At 37.4% G+C, this 7,558-nt stretch overlaps 1 pseudogene; it reads right to left on the bottom strand.

Moving 5' to 3' along the window:
• Positions 1 to 5,268: 5,268 nt before the first annotated feature.
• On the bottom strand, positions 5,269 to 7,288 carry LOC103927757 (annotated as a pseudogene).
• Positions 7,289 to 7,558: the final 270 nt, after the last annotated feature.

Raw genomic sequence — 7,558 nt, 5'->3', positions numbered from 1 at the left:
CCTAGGGAACCCAAAGCCAGTGAGCTCCTAAAATACCTCGTGTTAGGTAGAGATGAGAATATACATTTAAGGATCAGTCCCCTGCGCGATGTGGGATGTCACAATCCACCCCCCTTAGGGGCCCGACGTCCTCGTCGGCACACTCACGACCAGGGTTAGGCTCTGATACCAAATTGTCACATCCCGGCCCGGGCGGGACCACTTCCCGGGCCCGCTCCACCACCGTAGCACGATATTGTCCGCTTTGGGCTTACCATTTCCTCACGGTTTTGTTTTTGGGAACTCACGAGCAACTTCCCAGTGGGTCACCCATCATGAGATTGCTCAAGCCTCCTTCTCGCTTAACTTCGGAGTTCCTAGGGAACCCAAAGCCAGTGAGCTCCCAAAAGGCCTCGTGTTAGGTAAAGATGAGAATATACATTTAAGGATCACTCCCCTGCGCGATGTGGGATGTCACAATATTTGTGTCATATCTGTAATATAAAAAAAGCCTAAATGCGTTAGTAGAATTTATCTCTAATAAAAAAGCGGTATAATATGAAAAATATGATAAATGTAACATTACTTTCTATTAATATCAAGTCATTTTTTTTCTGTTAACAATATGTCAATATTTCAGGTTTTTATATAGAAAGAAAATAAAAATAATAATAAAACAGAGAGAAAAATTGGGATGTTCAGTGGAATTTCGTTCATCTTTGCGCTTTTTTTTCTCTCATAAAATCTAGGTAAACTGACTCATGAGTCCACAAAACTAATTAAAAACAAGAAAAAAGAAGAAAGTTGAAAGAGAATCGGAGATAAGGAAAATGTTAATAAAAAGGAGTTGGTATCAACTTTTTTGTTATGTAATGTTGTTTGATTAATAGTATCGTCTAAATTTTAGGTCACATTTTTAATATAAATTCTGCAAAAAATCAAGCAAACTAAAAATCTTTAAAACTTTTGATTAAAGTTGTCAAAATCTTCAATATTAAGTAAGATACATAGTTTGTCTAATTATTGTAGAACCATTAGATGAGTAAACAATTTTGAATTTAGTTAATCTGTAGCATAAATGATCTTTTAAGGAGGAGCTAGACCGTTTATATCACCATATAATATTGATATTGAGTATTAATGAGGTTACAAAAGAGTACTTAACCGTTTATTTGTGAAATTCAAATTTATGGTTATGAGAATAAACACACGGACTATGGACATAATCGTTTACCCGTGAAATATAAATATATGATTATGAGTATTAATGCGGTTACAAAAGAGTACTTATTTAACAATTTGTTTTAATATTTGTAAAGTTCGTTGCCGCTCATGTCTCTCTCCTCGCTGCCTTGTCTCTCATCTCCTCGCTACCCTAGTCGACCTAATAAAAAGAATGAACCCTAAATCCTAATTATGTCATAAATAGAGTAATAATGCATACCCTAAATGTTTGATTATTCACAATTAGATCTTTAAACATTAGATAAAATTATTGCCAAGAACTTGCTTATCACAAACCAAATTTGTACAATAAAAAACATCAATCAAAACTTAAAATTTGAAGAACTATTTCAAGAATTGTCAGATAAATATGAGCAAAGTGAGATTGTAAACATCAATCTAACCTCATTTAGTAACATGTGCCTAATTTGGACATTTCTTTGGTGGTACTTCTTCTATTATAGAAAGAAGTTTCAAGTTCGAAATAGTTTTATTTTTATTTATTTTTATTTTATAGTTATGATATTTGGGCTAGGAGTTGAGTTATTAAATTCGTCATTCGTTGAAGTCGAACCTAAAAACTCACACACACAATTAAACAAAAATACTGCTAGACCATAGTGCTAGTAGCATCTTTGTTCGAATGATACCAATACTCTTAGATTTTTAGTTTACAGAAGAAAACTCAGTCGTTGGACGATTGTTATATCACTCAAATGCTGCTGGAGTTGGAAAAGGAAAAAGCGTTACACGTATCGACATATGAATATGGCAACTGAATGAGCAGTTGACCAAGAGTTGTTCACTAACACTTCTCTTAGATCAAAATTCAAGAACTAATGCTTTAATTTTCTTTTAATACACACATAAGTGTTAAGAATTTTTTTAAAAATAAATAAAATTAAATTACACTTGAGTTTCGTGTATGTTAGCATTACACAGTTACATCAGCAAGTGATGTAAACAATGAAACAAAAAGCACTTGAAAGTGGGTAAAAACGGTAGATTTGTTGGTTTAATAGAAAATGTGTATGAATATTACAATTTGGCACGAAACTAGTTTTGCAACGTCAGACTTTTATTGGCTTTGGCCCCAAAGAAAACAAAAGAAACTACTTTTTGCATTAAAAAAAAAAAAAACATTCTAGTGCAAAATTGACATCATCCACTTTGATATTTGGCTTGTTTTGTGTATTATTTTTTTGTGCCACACAAAAAAGAATGAAAAATTTAGTATTGGGTCTACTGTTAAAGTGGCGTTACGAATCACACTGTGCCGTGCCTAGTTTAAATGGGGTCGGGCCATGCCCGTACTATGCTCGTGCCGTTTGGCATCTCTAATGGACACTAAGTTATATTCGAACCAAGTCAATAATTATTTGCTCGAACAAAATATGACTGTTTTACGTTTTCTCTAAAAAGAAGAAAAACAGACCCGTAATATATATTCTACTAATTATTATGCGTCGGGATGAGGGACCTTAAAATTTTGTGGATCTTAAGTTAAATATTTTAAGAGTGCAATACAAAGATTAGATAGGACTTTACAAATGACTAGATGTAATACATTTGCAACTCAAATTTAACCATTTGAAAGTTTTTTGTTTTGTGGTCTTTGTAGTCATCTTGTAGTGCATATTTAAAAATTAAATATAAGGTTACTTGGTATTTATCAATAGCATTAATATTTGGTGGTATATTAATCTTTTTTTTTTTTTTTTTTTTGTAAGTAAAAGGCCTAGGAGCATCTCAAATGGAAACCTTAAATGGAGGTCCTCCAACCTCGTTCCTTAACATACGGACCAAAGGCTTCCAATGGGTTGGAATAGAAGTGCTTAAGATACCTCAATATATAGAGACTCACTAGATACCTCAAAAAAATTATCAAATGTGAGGACTGTATTATAGAAACTCAAAGAGTGGGCCCACTATTGATTTTCAGTGGGAAACGACCCCATTTACGTGGGAATGCCTTCTCTTTTTGGTTTTTTTTTTCTCGTTTTGGGAATGTCGCACAATAACTTTTCTTTTTGGTTTTTTTCCTTTGGTTTTTCTCTTCCAACAGTAGATATGGCTTTTTAAAATTTTTCAACGGTCACAATAATCCAACGAAATGAACAAAGATTTTTAGTCCCTACATTTAGGGATAATACTATAAGGATCTCCAATTGCATACAATATCCCTTTAGAGACTCAAATATTCCCTTAAAATCTCTAAATGAGTCCTCAAAGTTGATGGTGGAAGTCCTTATTTGATGCTCTAAACTTTGACCCACATGTATGGCGAGTTTGATATCTAATTATTTGATTGACATGTTATACGATGAAGCCTAAATCCTCTCTTAGTGTAGAATATCATTGTTAAAACAAAAAAGTTTGTGCTTTCAAAGTTTCTTAGAAGGTAAATCAATTTCTATCGGAGTTAATTGTAATATTTTTTTGTTTCACAGACGATAATGTTAGTGAGTCAAATTTTAATCGTTAGTTATTAATGGATTAAGAGAGATCGGTGGGGTCGAACCCATACTATGATGCATAAATATCATTACTTTTCGCTAGCACTGTAAAACCTCGTCTGCAATTCATAACAATATCTTAATGCACTTCCAAACTTCCACGCACCTCTCGAAGCCCTACTAACGCCATCACTCTTGCCAAACCAAGACCTACGAATTGTATGGGAATGAAATAGAGTATCCATGAATGAAAGTCCAATTTTCAGAACACAAGCTTTCAAGTGAGAGTACTCATGACAAACACTCACACCATTACACACACATGTCACCATTAAAAGATGGTATACAATCTACAAAGAAATAACTCTTATTTAGTTAAATATTTTGTCATTTGTTTTTTTTTATTACAACCGAAATTTTATATTAATCTACACTAGGAGAATGGTACGTTTAAATCCGGAACGTAATGAGTTTAAACTCAAAACACTTGGGAGTTCTTGAACTGTAAAATCAAGCGAGACTAATCCACCGACCCACCTCGTCCAGAACCTTTGCTGCATGAGCTTCATCGCACACCACAATGTAGAGGCACAGATTCAAACCAGTTAAACTTGATCAGTTGTTAGGCCCCCAATTTCCAAACAGTTGTGGGCTTGTTTTGGGCCTTGGAGAGCATTGGAAAGAAGAGTGATGGTGAAGTTGTTAATTGTGAGACATGGAGGACACTAAACCCTTATCCCTCAACAAGTCACAGTTTAACTGGAATAAGGAAACCAGATTAACGTAGTGTTCTAAAAAGCGGTCAAGGCCTACGCGCTGGGCGTTGGTCAGCCGCCACGATTAGGCTAGAATCGGGACAAAAACCAGTAAGGAAATTAGTCGGAGGCAAGGTGGCCGTCTGGATGGTCTAGGCGGTCTAAAGGCAGAGCCTAGGCGGCTCTCGGTATGATGCAAATCTCAACTGCAATATGACAGCCATAGTTACAGATTTTGGACACCGTTTAGGGTAAATATTTTGAGTTGTTAAATTTGTAGGCGCGGCATATTTACTCCCGTTCATTTGGCCAAAGATCAGGATAATCTCATAGAATCCCAATGTACTTTGACACTAATCCACATAAAAAAATAAAATAATAATACTATTTTATTTCGTAATTATATTTCTTTTTTATTTGATGGTACTTTCTTATATTAGGCAGTCATGGAGCGATTGAGCCTGACATTCTGAATTGCATCTCTTAGGATTTGAGGGTGAATAGTGGACTTGTACTTTGTTTTGTATGGTAGTCATAAGGCTGAAGGTTTCTTCCTCCGTTGTTTCAACATATCAAATGGAAGAGGTTGTCAAGTTTTCCAGTTGCTAGTTACTGAATTTTCGTTAAGCTCAGCCACTCGAGCCCTTCCGAGAGCCCCTCGCAATGCTTGAAAACCCCAAGTATGTTCGAACCCTCTTTTATTGGTTCAAACGCTTTGCTTTCAACCCAACAGTTCATGTATCTTTCTGGTTCTCTTGTCACATTTCTTAGTTTTAGGCTTGTTACTAAGTTTATACGTGGGGATCAAACAAGTTCGCTCTCTTCATCCAACAAGCATTGCAAAAATACAACTCTGGACATAATTCGGTAACATAGAAAAATTCTTGAGCTGTATAGCTTGAATCCGTTACATGCTGATAATCGGTATAGAAGTCAAAACATATGGATGTACAAGTGCTTACAACTGACTAGTGGAAAAATAAAAGGGTTCAAGCAAAATGGATCACCCTCTCTTGTTGCATCCAACAAAAAATCTATCAAAATGATCGACTAGAAGTTCTGCTGGTGTGACTTTGTTATTAGTCGGTAGAAGCATCGTGAACAAGAGTTTAGACTATTCAGACCATCTTTTAGTTAATGGTTAGTGGATTTGTTAAGAAATCACCAATAATCTCCGCATGTGCACTATCCTCAAACCTATGAAACCTGTTGTTATCCCCCACTATGATAACCCTTCCTGAGCACTTGGACATAAACTTGATTGCAGTATGACAATCGCCACAAATACGCAAGTTCTTCATAATCCTAATGGGTCTATCGGGTGGAAAGGTAATAAGACCAAATGCTACGGCTAGTCTTTCACCGTGATACCTAATTGTCTGATCTTTCTCTTCGCGATTTACTTCTCTTAGCACGAAACTTGTGTCTGCAACATAACCAGCTTTCTCCATTTCCTCCCCTAACTCCTCCAACTTCTCATAAATCTCTTTAGTTCTCATGTGAGTCCTGTCCCCAGCTGCGAATGTGTGAATCTTGTTTCCCTCCTCAACCCAGCTCAAACCCGTTTCCTTCTTCATTACTCAGTCTCTTAGCATCTTCCTGACTTTTGCTGCTTCCTCAAATCTTCCAGCAGCAGCATAAGCATTAGACAAAAGTACACGCAGGCCAGAGCTCACAGGACCCAACTCAAAGACTCTGTCAGCCACAGAGGCTGCCAATTCAGTGTCACCGTGGATTTGACAACCCGTTAATAAAGCTCCCCATATAGATTCTGTTGGTTCGATAGGCATTTCATCAATAATTTAAACTGCTTCCTGCAATTTTCCAGCACGGCAAAGCAAGTCCACCAGGGTAGCGTAATGCTGCTCGCCTGGCTCAATCCCATACTCTTTCATGAGCCTAAAGAAATAATGCCCCCTTTCGACTAACCCAGCATGGCTACAAGCATAGAGCACGCACAAAAACGTAATGAAATTCAGCTTCATCCCTGCACTTTCCATCTGTTTAAACAGATCAAGAGCCTTATTCGTGTGCATATGCTGGGCGCATGCGACCAGCATTGCATTCCACATTCCAAGATTCTTAACGGTTATCTCATCAACCATGGCCTGTTTAAATAGTCTCGGAACCTCCTCATCATGACCCAATTGAGTATACCCATAAATCATCTCACTCCAAGAAACCACATTCTTCTTAGGAATTTCATCAAACACCTTCCGAGCATCCCTTATCTCTCCGCATTTTGCATACATATCGACTACAGAACTCCCCACAAACACATCAAACTCGTACCCAGTCTTCACCGCAAGGCAATGCACAGACTTCCCAACGTCAACCCCATTCAAAATCGCGCAGGACTTGGCGACGCTCGGGTATATATGGTCATCGGGGAGCAGTTGCGCGCCAAGCATAAGACGAAAGTACTCAATGGCAAGAACCGGAAGCTCGTTCTGGGCAAAGGAGGAGATGACTGAGCTCCAAGTGGTGGATGACTTATGTGGGGTTTCTTAAAAAATTTGGCGGGAATGAAGGGGGAGTTGGTTCTTGGAGTAGAAGTTGATGAGATGGTGGGAGACGAGAGGGATGGTTTGGAGGCCTGATTTGAGGACATGGGAATGGAGCTGGAGACCCTTTAGGAGGGACCTTGAGTGGGTTAGAGAGAGGAGGAGGTTGCAGATGTCTCTGTAGTTTTGTTCAAAGCTATGTTGGTTTAGAGGGTTTTGTGAGGGTTTTGGGAGATTTGGACGAAGCATTTAAAAATTTGGGAGTTTATAGAGATTTGTTGCACTTTTACTTGCAACATTGTAGTTGCGGTCTTGTCTTGTGTGCAATGGACTTCTACATCAAGAATGTATTTAATAGGAACTGAAAAAATTTGAAATAGTATTGGCATCCCGTTGGGAAACAACTCAACTTTCCCTAATTTAAATGGACGGTTTCATTTGTATAATTATCAGAGAGATGGATCAAAGGTTCTCCAGTACCGATATTGTTTCTAACTTGGTAATTAGCACCTGTACAATTCGTCAAATGTGAGGTTTTATCACCCAACTTAGTAATGCACTTTCACAATGCATTAGGTGTGAGTTTTTATTACAAAAGACTTCAGTATTAGTTGGAGTGCGTGGTAGTAGGGGCTCACTC

Source organism: the organism of the source record quoted next, unplaced genomic scaffold (assembly GCF_019419815.1).
Source record: "Pyrus x bretschneideri cultivar Hongxiangsu unplaced genomic scaffold, Pyrus_bretschneideri_v1 Contig9, whole genome shotgun sequence".
Taxonomy (NCBI): Eukaryota; Viridiplantae; Streptophyta; class Magnoliopsida; order Rosales; family Rosaceae; genus Pyrus; species Pyrus x bretschneideri.
Note: the sequence above shows the minus strand (reverse complement) of the source record. Positions and strands in the feature narration are given on the sequence as shown.